The 15,528-nt window shown below is 45.7% G+C and overlaps 1 protein-coding gene across 1 annotated transcript in view; it reads right to left on the bottom strand.

The window, feature by feature from the left end:
- The window catches only part of LOC130293216 (uncharacterized), a 51,691-nt gene that overhangs the window by 24,598 nt on the left and 11,565 nt on the right, over positions 1-15,528 (bottom strand). The gene's annotated exons all lie outside the window — the stretch shown is intronic.

The following is a 15,528-nucleotide window of genomic DNA, read 5'->3' as shown; positions in this document are numbered from 1 at the left end:
CCACCAATAGCAGATCGGGGGCGGAGGGGTTTACTTTCTGTTTCCCCGTCCTGCCCTCCCACAATAGGCGGGGCAGGATGGGGAAACCGACAGGGACCGGCCCCGAAGATCCACTTACCCATTGGCGATGGCAGCGGCGACAATCAGCGGCGGCAGCGGGCGACGATCGGCGGAAGAAGAGGACCGCAACGCAGCTCCCTGGATCCAACGAAAGCTGGTGAGTTACTTAGCAACATCTGGAGGGCTACAGTCTGAGACCACTATAGTGGTCTCTAAACTGTAACCCTCCAGATGTTGCAAAACTACAACTCCCAGCATGCCCAGAGAGCTGTTTAGGCTTGCTGGGAGTTGCAGTTTTGCAACAGCTGGAGGTCTACAGTTTGAGACCACTGCAAAGTGATCTCTATACTGTGCACCTCCAGATCTTGCAAAACTACAACTCCCAGCATGCCCAGACAGCAGTTTGCTGTCTGGGCATGCTGGGAGTTGTAGTTTTGCAACATCTGGAGGTCCACAGTTTGGAGACCACTATGCAGTGGTCTCTAAACTATAGCTCTACAGATGTTGCAAAACTGCAACTCCCAGCAAGCCTAAACAGCAAACAGCTTTCTCTGCATGCTGGAAGTTGTAGTTGCGATCCCTCCAGCTGTTGCATAACTACATTTCCCAGCATGCCTTTCGGCGATCAGTACATGCTGGGAGTTGAAGTTTTGCAACAGCTGGAGGCACACTGGTTGGAAAATACTGAGTTAGGTAACAGAACCTAACTGAAGGTTTTCCAACCAGTGTGCATCCAGCTGTTGCAAAAGTACAACTCCCAGCATGCACGGTCTGTCAGTACATGCTGGGAGTTGTAGTTTTGAAACAGCTGGATGTTTGCCCCCCCATGTGAACGTACAGGGTACATTCACACTGGCGGGTTTACAGTAAGTTTTCTGCTTCAAGTTTGGGCTGTGGCAAACTTTTCACCGCAAACTCCTAGTGGTAAATTCACTGTAAACCCGCCAGTGTGAATGTACCCTAAAAACACTACACTACTCTTACACATAATAAAGAGTAAAACACTACATTTACACCCCCTTACACTGTCCCCCTAATAAAAAATAAAAAAACGTATTGTACGGCAGTGTTTCCAAAACAGAGCCTCCAGCTCCAGCCACTGACTGTCCAGGCATGCTGGGAGTTTAGCAACAGCCGGAGGCACCCTGTTTGGGAACCACTGGCGTAGAATACCCCTATGTCCACCCCTGTGCAATCCCTAATTTAGTCCTCAAATGCGCATGGTGCTCTCTCACTTCGGAGCCCTGTCGTATTTCAAGGAAACAGTTTAGCGCCACATATGGGGTATCTCCGTACTCGGGAGAAATTGCATTACTAATTTTGGGGGCTTTTTTTCCTTTTACCCCCTATGAAAAAGAAAAGTTGGGGTCTACACCAGCCTGTTAGTGTAAAAAAAATTTTTTTTTTACACTAACATGCTGGTGTTGTCCTTTACTTTTTATTTTCACGGGAGGTAAAAGGAAAAAAAGACCCCCAAAATTTGTAACACAATTTCTCCTGAGTACGGAGATACCCCATATGTGGGCGTAAAATGCTCTGCGGACGCACAACAAGGCTCAGGAGTGAGAGCGCACCATGTACATTTGATGCCTAAATTGGTGATTTGCACAGGGGTGGCTGATTTTACAGTGGTTCTGACATAAACACAAAACAATAAATACAGACATGTGACCCCATTTTGGAAACGACACCCCTAACGGAACGTAACAAGGGGTATAGTGAGCCTAAACACCCCACAGGTGTTTGACAAATTTTCATTAAAGTTGGATGGGAAAATGAAAAAAAAAATTTTTTTTCACTAAAATGTTGGTGTCACCCTAAATTTTTCATTTTCACAAGGGAAAATAAAAAAAGCCCCCCAAAATTTGTAACCCAATTTCTTCTGAGTAAGAGCATACCCCATATGTGGATGTAAAGTGCTCTATGGGTGCACTACAATGCTCAGAAGAGAAGGAGCGCCATTGGGATTTTGAAGAGAAAATTTGTCCGGAATTGAAGGCCACTTGTGTTTACAAAGCCCCCATGGTACCAGAACAATGGACCCCCCCCATATGTGACCCCATTTTGGAAACTACACCCCTCATGTAATGTAATATGGGGTGCAGTGAGCATTTACAGGTGTCTGACAGATTTTTGGAACAGTGATCCGTGAAAATGAAAAATGTAATTTTCCATTTGCATAGCCCACTGTCCCAAAGATCTGTCAAACGCAAGTGGGGTGTAAATGCTCACTGCACCACTTATTAAATTCTGTGAGGGGTGTAGTTTCCAAAATGGGGTCACATGTGGGGGGGGGGGGGTCCACTGTTCTGGCACCACGGGGGGCTTTGTAAATGCACATGGCCCCTGACTACCATTCCAAACGAATTCTCTTTCCAAAAGCTCAATGGTGCTCCTCCTCTTCTGAGCATTGTAGTTCGCCCGTAGTGCACTTCAGGTCCACTTATGGGGTACCTCCATACTCAGAAGAGATGGGGTTACAAATTTTGGGGGGCATTTTCTGCTATTAACCCTTGCAAAAATGTGAAATTTGGGGGGAAACACACATTTTAGTGAAAAAAAAATATATATTTTTTTACATATGCAAAAGTTGTGAAACCCGTGTGGGGTATTAAGGCTCACTTTATTCCTTGTTACGTTCCTCAAGGGGTCTAGTTTCCAAAATGGTATGCCATGTGTTTTTTTTTTTGCTGTTCTGGCACCATAGGGGCTTCCTAAATGCGACATGCCCCCCGAGCAAAATTTGCTCTCAAAAAGTCAAATATCACTCCTTCTCTTCGGAGCATTGTAGTTCGCCCGTAATGCACATCATGCCAACTTATGGGGTGCCTCCCTACTCAGAAGAGATTAGGTTACAAATTTTGGGGGGTATTTTCTGCTATTAACCCTTGCAAAAATGTGAAATTTTGGGGGAAACACATTTTAGTGAAAAAAAAAACATTTTTTTTACATATGCAAAAGTCGTGAAACACCTGTGGGGTATTAAGGCTCACTTTATTCCTTGTTACGTTCCCCAAGGGGTCTAGTTTCCAAAATGGTATGCCATGTGGGTTATTTTTGCTGTTCTGGCACCATAGGGGCTTCCTAAATGCAACATGCCCCCCAAAAACCATTTCTGAAAAACGTACTCTCAAAAATCCCCTTGTCGCTCCTTCGCTTCTGAGCCCTCTACTGCGCCCGCCGAACACTTTACATAGACATATGAGGTATGTGCTTACTCGAGAGAAATTGGGCTACAAATATAAGTATACATTTTCTCCTTTTACCCCTTGTAAAAATTCAAAAATTGGGTTTACAAGAACATGCGAGTGTAAAAAATAAAGATTGTGAATTTTCTCCTTCACTTTTTCTCCTTCACCTGAACTTATTCCTGTGAAACACCTTAAGGGTTAAAACACTTACTGATTGTCATTTTGAATACTTTGGGGGGTGTATTTTTTATAATGGGGTCATTTGTGGGGTATTTCTAATGGGAAGACCCTTCAAATCCACTTCAAACCTGAACTGGTCTCTGAAAAAAAGCGAGGTTCAAAATTTTGTGAAAAATTGGAAAAGTGCTGCTGAACTTTGAAGCCCTCTGGTGTCTTCCAAAAGTAAAAACACATCAATTTTATGATGCAAACATAAAGTAGACATATTGGAAATGTGAATAAAATAAAAAAATATTTTGAATATCCATTTTCCTTACAAGCAGAGAGCTTCAAAGTTAGAAAAATGCAAAATTTTCAAATTTTTCATCAAATTTGGGGATTTTTCACGAAGAAAGGATGCAAGTTACCACAAAATTTTACCACTATGTTAAAGTAGAATATGTCACAAAAAAACTATCTCGGAATCAGATTGATAAGTAAAAGCATTCCAGAGTTATTAATGTTTAAAGTGACAGTGGTCAGATGTGCAAAAAACGCTCTGGTCCTAAGGTGTAAAATGGCCTGGTCCTTAAGGGGTTAAAGGCTGTTGAGTTTCAGGTCACCGCTCTCAAGTTTGAAATCTACGCTCTCAAGTTCCAGATTAAAGAAAAATTGCGTATTTCCCTGGGACCTAGGAATCCAAGGTCTATTTAAAGGTCCAGTATAACAAATACAGAAATGTCGGAACCTGTAGTCCCACAGTCCACACCTGAACAGCAAGGGGGCGATGCTCCAGCGGCCCAGCCAACGGGGTCTCCACCCTCAGCTAGAAGAATGTTGCCGCCCTCACCAACACTCTCGACCTCCCAAGGGCGCGCCCTGCCTGTGATGCCGACCCAACCAGTCCACCTTCAGTCTCTCCCTATGTGTTGGGAGCCCCAGTTGCTGCACCTGTCTTCTTGGGGAATCCTGTGCTTCCCACCTACAATGGTGATCCTTTTACACTAAGAGACTTTAAAGAAAAATTCCACAGCCTCTTTGCATTTTAAGCACTTTCCCTTCATCAACAGGTACAACTGCTTCTGGGAAAACTCCAGGGACCCGCCTTGGAAGAACTTTGCACATGGCCAGTGGCTGATAAGGCCACAGTGGGACAGATTTTTGAAGGACTTTCTCAAGTGTTTGAATCTCACTCCCCATCAGAGGTACGCCTCCGACTCTATAAACGACGCCAGAAGCCAGGTGAGACCCTCCGAGCATATGCAGTGGCTTTGCAGAGCGCATTAGAGGCGGTACAGAAGTTGGACGGCATCACGCCCGATCAGGGCAATCGAGTACTGATGGACCGTTTTATAGAGGGGGCGCTAAACAAATGGGACAAGGCCCAACTTAGGATGCTGGCCGTACAGAATCCCGACATGGCCTTCCCAGCCTTTAAGAGACTAGCGGTGAAAGTAATAGAGTCGGGACCTCAGACCGAAGAAATTAGTGTTCCTGCTACAGACTATCAGGGTCCTTCGCCCCAACCGCCTGTCCCATCTCAATCTGCCCCACCAACACCTTCTCCTAGTCCTTGGACAGCGGACTTACAAGTCATTAAACAGGACATTGAACAGTTAGCCAAGGCCTTTAAAGAGATGGCAGTACGGCCAAACCCTTCCAGATCTGCAACACCACCACCTAAGAAGGCTGACCCTCGCCCTGTCACTCCACCTAGTGTTCCTCCTGTGAGACCACCTGGGAGCCAAAGACCCGTTTGTAGTTATTGTAACAAGAATGGACACTGGAAGAGCCAATGCTGGGCTTTAAACGGGCGTCCCCTGGGGTCGAGGACCGCACCCCAGGAGTAGAGATTGAAGGTCCAGAATCAACCAGCGATAAGAAAGACTGTCGGTTTTTTTATAAGTACTGGGGCCCAGAAAGGTTGTGTGACCCTCAGGAAGCGGACTTCAGAGTAGTTGCAGGGAACGGGAAACCAGTACCCAGACATGGTTACTGGGAGCCCACGGTGCAGGTGGGAAAACATGTGTTAGGAAGGGAAGGGGTGATCGTGACAAATGTTAGAGATGAGGGAGCAGCCGATTTCATTTTAGGCATGGATATTATGAGGCACTGTTTTGATGATATTGTCTGTGCACTGCATGCATCTCTCCCTCACTTGTCACCCCCAGGCCGGCGAGCTGCCCAACACCACCTCAAAATCCTCCAAGCAGAACAGAAGTTCGTAAATCATCAAGGAGAAATCTGTCGAGTAAGGACTCAAGATATCCGAGCCATTAGTCAACAGCCACAGACAGAGACAGTTATTTGGTGCCGTGCCCGACCCGGAGTGAAAAATCAAGATTATCAAGCGGTCTTGGAGCCCCTTCTGCTGGAAGATTGTCCCTTGGTGCGAGCTGCTAGAAGCCTGGTAACCGTGCAGAATGGGAAGGTCCCAGTGAGACTTATCAATCTCTCTCAAGTTGCTGTCCAACTACCCAAGTACACCCCAGTGGCTACTTTACACCATCTAGACGTCAGAGATGTAGTCTCGAAGTCACAGGTGGTCCAACCTGGACCGGATCAGAGCCCTGCGGAATCTTGGTGGAACCAGCTGCAGATATGAGATGAAGATACCCCCAAGGAACAGGTGGAAGGAGTCATCCAGGTGGCTAAGAAACATCAAGAAGCTTTTCAGCAAATTTCCCACAGACTTTGGCAGGACCGCCATGATAAAACATAGGATTCTCACCGGAGACAATCCACCCATTAAAGAGAGACATCGCCCTGTGGCTCCTGGAATGTATCAGACCATAAAGAAAATGCTGGTGGAGATGAAAGAGGCTGATGTCATCCAAGAAAGCCAGAGTCCGTGGGCTGCACCTTTGGTCCTGGTGAAAAAGAAAGATGGCACCATCCGCTTTTGCGTAGACTACTGGAAGCTAAACAACATAACTCATAAGGATGCCTATCCTCTCCCACGCATTGAAGAATCTTTGACCGCGTTGGGGTCTGCCGCCTACTTTTCCACACTGGATCTGATGAGCGGCTACTGGCAGGTGCCAATGGCAGAAGAGGACAGAGAGAAGACCGCATTTGTGACCCCCATGGGTCTCTTCGAGTTCAAAAGTATGCCCTTTGGACTGTGCAATGCACCAGCTACTTTCCAATGCCTAATGGAGCAATGCTTAGGGCACCTTAACTTCCAGAGTGTTTTGTTGTATCTAGATGACGTCATAGTCTACTCTCGAACATATCAAGAACACCTGGATCACCTGAAAGAAGTTTTCCAAGTTCTTATCCGACATGGACTCAAGGTCAAACCTTCCAAATGTCCCTTGCTAAAGCCTCAAGTGCACTACTTAGGACATGTCATCAGCGCTCAAGGAGTCCAGCCTGATCCAGACAAAGTGAGTGCTGTGAAGGAGTGGCCTACACCTTGGACGGTGCGAGACGTCCGAAGTTTCCTGGGGTTTGCTGGATATTACCGGCGTTTCATCCCTCATTTTGCTCAAATTGCTGGACCCTTGACCGAATTACAGAGAGGGACTGCCCTGGATAATTATAATGGAAGGCTTCCCATCCAGTGGGCCGAAGAACAAGAAGATGCCTTTCGAGCCCTGAAGTATCTCCTCATGGAAACCCCCATATTGGCGTATCCTGACTACAGCCTGCCGTTCCGGTTATACACAGATGCTAGCTTTGAAGGTCTGGGGGCGGTTTTGTCTCAAGTGCAAGATGGCAAGGAAAAGGTGATTGCCTTTGCCAGCCGGCATCTTCGAGGTGCTGAGAAGAATGATGCTAACTATAGCTCCTTCAAGCTGGAACTCCTGGCCCTGGTTTGGGCTATTACTGAGAAGTTTAAAGACTATCTGGCTGCTACTCCCTTCGCGGTCTACACGGATAACAACCCCTTGGCCCATTTGAACACTGCTGGGAGCCCTTGAACAGCATTGGGCCTCTCGGATGGCTAACTGTGATTTTAACATCAAGTACCGCAGCGGAAAAAACAATGTTAATGCGGATGTACTTTCTCGCATGGCCCCGGGAGAAGCACACCCTGCCAAAGACATGTGGGAAGATGTAGAAATGCCTCCCTTCTACCGAAGGTTCGTGAGCCAGAATGCTCTAACTACCCAGGCGGGTGACTGACCTGAATCTCCCAATGTCTCTGAAGATCTGTCCACCTGGAAAACCCTTCAGGATGAGAGCAGAGTTATCGGGGAGCTCCTCAACTACTGCCTCCACAAGAAGGTACCTACTCGGGTGCGCAAGGCCCACGGAGACTTTGAATTGAAGCGGCTGTGGGGGCAGAGAAATCGCCGGTTCCTACACAAGGGGTTGGTCTACCGAAATTCCCTGGACCCGGTCTCAGGGGACCGCATCCACCAGATTGTGGTTCCCAGGAGGGATGCAACCATGGTTCTAAATGCCTATCATGATCAATCCGGACACTTCGGGGTCCATAAGACAGGGATCACTGTCCCAAGGAGATTTTACTGGATTGGGAAGCGGGGAGACATCGAGAAATGGTGTGCCGAGTGCTCCGTGTGCAACATGATGAAGAACCCCCGGAGGGACACAAGAGCCCCTTTGCATTCCATCTGTACAGAAAGACCTAATCAAATTGTTGCCTTGGACCATGTGAAGCTGGCCCCCACTCGATCTGGCTATTGTCATGCTCTAACAATGGTGGATCATTATTCCAAGTGGGTGGTCGTGGTCCCCGTCAAGGATCTTACCGCCAAGACCGCTGCTCAGCTCTTCTATCGGCATTGGATCCAACCGTTGGGGTGTCCCGAATCGGTCCTCACAGATCGGGGAACCGCCTTAGAAGCCCAGTTGTTCCAGGAACTTTGCCGGTTGCATGATTGCAAGAAGCTCCGGACAACGGCCTACCATCCCCAAGGGAATGGACTCTGTGAGAGGATCAATCAAGTGTTCATCCAGATGCTCAGAGCAGCCTCTGTCTCGAAGCACGAAGAGTGGCCTCAGATACTGCCAGAACTCCTGGAGATCTACAACAACACTGTTCACTGCTCTACGGGGTATACGCCCTTTTTCTTGATGATGGGCCGACACGGCCAATTGCCAAAGAATCAAACCTTTGGCCTACAGGCACCTTTCAACAATTCTCCTCAGGCTTCCCAAGGTTGGGTGTCAGAGCATCGACAAAGAATTGAGGAAGCCAAGGACATCGTTGAGAAGAAAATGGGTGAAGTTCATGAGCGCCAGCAGAAAGACTATAATCGACATGCTTCGGCTCAGCCCTTGCAGCTTGGAGATAAAGTGTGGCTCAGAAAATTTCCTAGAACCCATAAATTGGACTCCCTGTGGGAAACGGAGCCATACACCATCACTGCGGTTCCTTACCCTGAAAGGGACGTGTATTAGATACAAAAAGACAGGTTCGAGCCACAGGTGGTTCACCGGAATAGGATAAAAGTGTGCTGGAAAGAAGATATGCTTGGCCCATCTCTTCCTACTCCTCCTGATCCTCCTGCTTCTTCTACTCCACCTCCGGCAAGGCCTGTGAGAGAGTATGTGCCGGGTGAAGGAATTCATCCCACTATGGACGTTCCTTTGTTCCCATCTCAGCAGCCTACCATGTATTGGGACATACCGTTCCCAGCTCCATCCAGTCAGCCGACACTGGTCGCACCAACCAGTCAGTTGCCAGTAGCTGTTGCCTCATGTCAACCACCATTGGTCGCTACACCCAACCTCAGTCCTGCTCCAGTGACCGCTCTGGACATTGAAGCCACTACTCCATCTGTCCTAAGAGAACCCCTCAGTTCTACCGAAGAAGTTGCTCCCGTTTCCAACCCTCCAGCTGGTCCCTCGGGGACTGAAGTTCTTGAAGAATCCTCAAGTGAAGAAACTCCTGATGACTCGGAAGTGGTGTTGCAGCGGTCTCAAAGGACTACACAGGGCAAACTACCCATCAGGTACCAGGACTCACATTTAGTACCTGCACATATAGTACCTTTAATAACCCACTTCAATGCTCTGCCGATAACTTTTCAGTACCCTAGATTACTCACTTAATGTACTTCTTCAAAATTTCTCTAGTACATACACAAAAATAAATAAATATCTCACTTAAGAAAACACTTAAGGAATTGTAGCACATTGATACCCAATTCCTGCCACTGTTAGGTACACTTCTTCTTTTCTCTTTTCATTGCGTGTGTGAGATGCTCTGCCTGGCCAGTGGATGCTCTTGCTAGTACAAAAATAAACACGTAATTCTAGGAATAACCTGGATAGGTTGTTTTGAAAGTGCTCTAGGGGTAAGTAGCGTGTAGTCGATAGACCCTAGCAGCCACCCTTACTGTGACCTAGCTTCCGGCTAGCCAGTATACCTTTCGTGTACTAACTAACAGGTTACTTATTGTTGGCAAATAAAATGTGTGAGATAATACAAATGTCTAGTCAGCTTGAAGCTAACTGTATAGAGAGCTGTACTAATGTCTAGTTAGCCTTATGTATAGAGGTATGTGCTAATGTTTAGTTTAGCCTCATCAAAATGTGTAGAGAGCTAATAAAAAAAAATGTCTTAGGCAACTATCTAATTGTCTAGTATGCCTAAAAATGTATTATAAGTTTTATAAAGTTGTATAGGAAGCTAGAAACTAAAGGATAGATAGCTTCTTCAACTGTCTAGATAGCATTCAAATGTCCAGATAGCATTCAAATGTCTAGATAGTATTCAAATGTCTAGATAGTATTCACATGTCTAGATAGCATCAAAATGTGTTTAGTCTACTTAGGATGTATAACAAATGTACAGATCATCCTGTTCTATAGCATCCTGTTTTAGTCCTAGTCCCTCTGTCTCAGGGGACAGACGTCGAGGCCGACTTATCTTTAGTAAGGGGGTTTGTGGTGTCCCAGTACTGCATTCTATACGGTACCTATTTATGTATGGGTTCCCATAGCCAGAATCCCTAGGACGTAGGGATCCCTATCATCCAGACTACCCCTAGTCGCCTATATTTCTAGTTTATAATCAGTAATTTATTCACAGGTTAATGTAAATAGGATAACACGTGTAAATAAATGGTTAATTACTTGTTTTCATTAGCATTGCAGGACCTGCGGGTCATGTGACTAGGTGAACTCTATGGTATTCAGCTTAAGGACCTTTGGAGGCCCTGTGACTTAAGCAATCTCATTACACCATGTAATGGTGAATGGCAGATGTTCGGACCAATCAGATTCGCCACGCCCCCTGCCCATATAAGGGAGCGGCGGCCATCTTCTCGCTCTCTTGTTCCTGGGCTTTCATGAGAGAAGGACCTGTACAGCAACTAACGCAGTGAGTTAGGCCCGAGCCTTGCGGCAACGGCTGAACAATCATAATTATAGAGTGTATCACTTCCCAAACACTCTGCAGCATCACCGGACCTAACAATTCCCCTAAATCCGGACGGATCTGCAAATCTCTTCCCAAATTCAGAGACTGTATGATTAGCGTAAGGTCCGCAACAACTGTCAGTCACTAAGCAACTTAAGGACTGTTTGTATGAGACTGTTACTGTGCCGTGGATATTGCAAGCACTTCAGTAAAACTTGTTTACGTTCAAGTTCTTTCTCTTTGTGGACCTTCAGGTATTTTATGCACCTATCGTTACTGGGAAGGGCGGCGATAGGCCGGAACATTGATTCAGCATACTAGCCCTCAGCCTGGCGTCACGAACTATAGGGTTAACATTAACCCCTGATATACCGATACCATACCACCACTACCATACACCCCCCAAGGGCTACCACATAGGCAAGTAGTAAATTTGCAAGGTATTTAGGCAGTTAGTAAGTTCAGTTGGTAGGAAGGCAGATAAAAGGTTTGGTGCTAGGTAGGTAGGTAGGGAGGCAGGTATAAGTTTGGTTGGTAGGTGGGTAGCAACGTAACATATGGTAGGTAGGCCCTTAGCCCAGAGTTTTCCAAACAGGCTTTTGCTGTTTGGGCATGCTGGGAGTTGTAGTTTTACAACAGCTGGAGGCACCCAGGTTGGGAAACAATGGACTAAGGACCTACCTACCAAACCCGAGTGCCTCCAGCTGTTGCAGAACTAAAACTCCCAGCATGCCTGGACAGCTAAAGACTGTTCGGGGGATGCTAGGAGTTGTAGCTTTGCAACAGCTGGAGGAGCCCAGGTTGGGAAACAATGGACTAAGGACTTACCTACCAAACCTGAGTGCCTCCAGCTGTTGCAGAACTAAAACTCCCAGCATGCCTGGACAGCTAAAGACTGTCCGGGGAATGCTAGGAGTTGTAGTTTTGCAACAGCTGGAGGACCCCAGGTTGGAAAATACTGACTAAGGAGGTGTTTTCAAAACAGTGTCTCCCCAGGTGGTCCAAAACTACAACTCCCAGCATTCCCGGACAGTCTAGTGAATAGTGAGTACAACTCTGGAGTATAATGCAGGATATAAATCAGTACATAAGTAACGTAAAGTGACCCAACATTCACCGCAATAGTGACATCTTGTACAATGTGTGGCACCCATTGTGCAAAATCTAACTATTGCGATAAATGAAGGCTCACTTTACATTACTTATGGTGGAAGCAGCAGGTCACTCACCTAGTCTCCTAAGGAAACTTTTAGATTCGACTGTTGTGATGCTCAGGTTCTGTTATATGAATGGCGGCTCTGGAGTATAATACAGGATATAACTCAGGATCAGTACAGGTTAAGTAATGTAATGTATGTACACAGTGACCTCACCAGCAGAATAGTGAGTACAGATCTGGAGTATAATACAGGATATAACTCAGGATCAGTACAGGATAAGTAATGTAATGTATGTACACAGTGATCTCACCAGCAGAATAGTGAGTACATATCTGGAGTATAATACAGGATATAACTCAGGATCAGTACAGGATAAGTAATGTAATGTATGTACACAGTGACCTCACCAGCAGAATAGTGAGTACAGCTCTGGAGTATAATACAGAATATAACTCAGGATCAGTACAGGATAAGTAATGTAATGTATGTACACAGTGACCTAACCAGCAGAATAGTGAGTACAGTTCTGGAATATAAGACAGGATATAACTATTATAATTACTAGGTTCACACTGAAAAATGCCCAGACAGCAATGCATTTCTGAGCGGATCTGCGAAAAGATCTGCACGGTCCTAGCGCCGCCAAAAGGGATCGCTTCTGGAGATTCATCAATGTGAACCAAGCCTTATACATGTGATAAGGGGATTATACATGTGAGCATGGGATTATTATAATCCTCCACTCACATATATGTAACATCTCCCCATCACATGTATAATCTAATAATCTCCTCCTCACATTTATAATCGCAAAATCAGATTATACATGTGAGGAGGGGATTATACATGTGAGGAGGGGATTATACATGTGAGGAGGGGATTGTACATGTGAGGAGGGGATTATATACAAGTGAGGAGGGGATTATACATGTGAGGAGGGGATTATACATGTGAGGAGGGGATTATACATGTGAGGAGGGGATTATACATGTGAGGAGGGGATTGTACATGTGAGGAGGGGATTATATACATGTGAGGAGGGGATTATACATGTGAGGAGGGGATTGTACATGTGAGGAGGGGATTATACATGTGAGGAGGGGATTATACATGTCAGGAGGGGATTATACACGTTAGAGGATTATTATAGTCCTCCCCTCACATATATTTATCATATCTCCCTCGCATGTATAATCTGATAATCCCCTCCTAAAATTGATATTATATGTGAGGGGATTATACATGTGAGCAGGGGATTATTATAATCCTCCCCTCACATATATGTATTATCTCCCCCTTACATGTATAGTCTGATAATCCCCTCCGCACATTTATAGTCCCCTCACAAATATAATCTCCTAATAAGATTATATGTGAGGGGGTTATCAGACTATACATGTGAGGAGGAGATGATACATAATCCTTATTATCCTCCACTCACATGCATAATTTCTCCCCCCCCACACACACACACACAATCGCAACCCTGCACTCCCCCCCCCCCTGCCAATCCTCACCCCCCCCCCCCCCCCCCTGCCAAACAACCCCCTACCCCTCAACTCACATGTAATCCAGATGATATACCGGTCCATCTGGCGGTGAGTGGCGCTGCAGCCTGGAGGCCGTGTGGGGGCTGTAAATCACTGATAGAGAGGAGCGGAGGACTCCTCTCTGCTCCGCTCCTCTCATCGCACGTCACGTCAGCGGGCATGACTATTTCCCAGGCAGCCACAGCGGTCCTGGGATAGTGGCTGCCTGTGGAAGATTGACGGCGGAGGCGGAGGCAATGAGTTAAAAAAAAGGTAGCAGGCGGCGGTGGCGGCAATGAATTAGAAAAAGGCCCCCTCCCTCCCAAAAAAGGTAGCGGGCGGCGGTGGTGGTGGCCCCCTCCCTCCCTCAGTCTAAAATTTTGACACCTGGCCCGCCTGTTTCCCAGCCCGCCTGTCATGACCAGGGCCCTGCGTGGGGCAAAAGGGGCTAGCTGCTTTTGTGCCCCAAGGAATGAGAGGGCCCGGGGCAGCTGCCCCTTTTGCCCCGCATTAAAGACGGGCCTGGCCCCAGCGGTCAGTGAGTGACTTTCACTAACAGTTTCAGTTCCGGCTGGGCCCCCCTGTGCTCCTGGGCCCCTGTGCAGCTGAACAGGCTGCACATATGGTATGTCCGCCCCTGATATTGAGACATGTTGCTTTCTTAACCTTTGATCTTTGTATGTATGGTCATTATTGTATTTTGTTATCTGATAGCTGTACTTTGTTATCTGATAGGACAACCTCTTTGTAGCCCAAGTGTACCTGCACACAAAACCTTATCTCTGTATCCTATACCTAGCCTAGGCAATCTAAGGAGGTTCCGGTGTAGGCCCAGGTCACAAGCACAGGGGACCTACAGAATGTAGGCAGGCTATTCAGTCTAGGGTAAGAGCAGGTTCCCGTACCTACTCTTCCCATAATTGTGGCTGCTCTTGAGAAATATCTACATACAGTGTATATACTAATTCTATGCCTTGAACTTATACTAACCATGTTTGTGAGCATTTAATAAAGATTATAATGGAAAATGTTTTCCTTGATTTCTCTATGCCTTACTAAACATATTCCCTCTCCACCCTAGACCAGTACGTCTATAACTAAGTACCTCTATGTCCTCTTTGCCTCAATCTTGACTTGTGTCAGATCTTATGACTTTATTTTTTTATATTTTTTACTGAGGAAGTTCGGATTTTATTTTATACATGAATATTTTATCAGTTTTTTTATTTCACTCTCTGACATGGGCCCGGTCATTTGAGATAGCATATGCATTTTTCTACATATACTAATAAATTTCATCTTGTTTCAATATTACATGTGCCTTATATTTATAGACCTTGAGCGCAAGTTCTTTTGTCTTTCTTACCATTTACTTTTACACTTACGGTTTAGTGTCTCACTAGCTGCTCGTTCTTCACATTGCTTTATCAGGATCAGAGTGCCATCCAGCTTCTCCTTTCAGATTTGTAAATTGCTTCTTTTTTTTTTTTTTATATTAACCCTTCCAGTACTTATCAGCTGCTGTATGCTCCACAGGAAGTTATTTTCTTTTTGAATTTATTTTCTGTCTGACCACAGTGCTCTCTGCTGATACCTCTGTCTATGTCAGGATCTGTCCAGAGCAGGAGAGGTTTGCTATGGGGATTTGCCCCTGCTCTGAACAGTTCCTGACAGGGAAAGGGGTGACAGCAGAGTGCACTGTGGTCAGACAGAAAAGAAATGTAAGAAGAAAAGAACTTCCTGTGGAGCATACAGCAGCTGATAAGTACTGGAAGGGTTAAGAATTTTAAATACAAATAATTTACATATTTGTTTAACTTGTTTAGCACCAGCTAAATTATTTTCCACCGGAGTACCCCTTTAAAGTGAATGTATCTCTTAGATTTTTTCTTACTTACTAGAGCCAGAGCCAGATGCTGAAACATGGTCTAATTTCTAATCTGTTTCTATCTTCTGTTTGTATATTTTTTTTATTTCCTTTTAGTGTATTTTTATGGGGTTTTTAAAGGGGTATTCCAGGAATTTTTTGTTATTTGACTATGCTACAGGGGCTGTAAAGTTAGTGTAGTTCATAATATAGTGTCTGTACC

Source organism: Hyla sarda, chromosome 10 (genome assembly GCF_029499605.1).
Source record: "Hyla sarda isolate aHylSar1 chromosome 10, aHylSar1.hap1, whole genome shotgun sequence".
Taxonomy (NCBI): Eukaryota; Metazoa; Chordata; class Amphibia; order Anura; family Hylidae; genus Hyla; species Hyla sarda.
The sequence above is the reverse complement of the archived record's forward strand: the minus strand, read 5'-3'. Positions and strand labels throughout refer to the sequence as shown.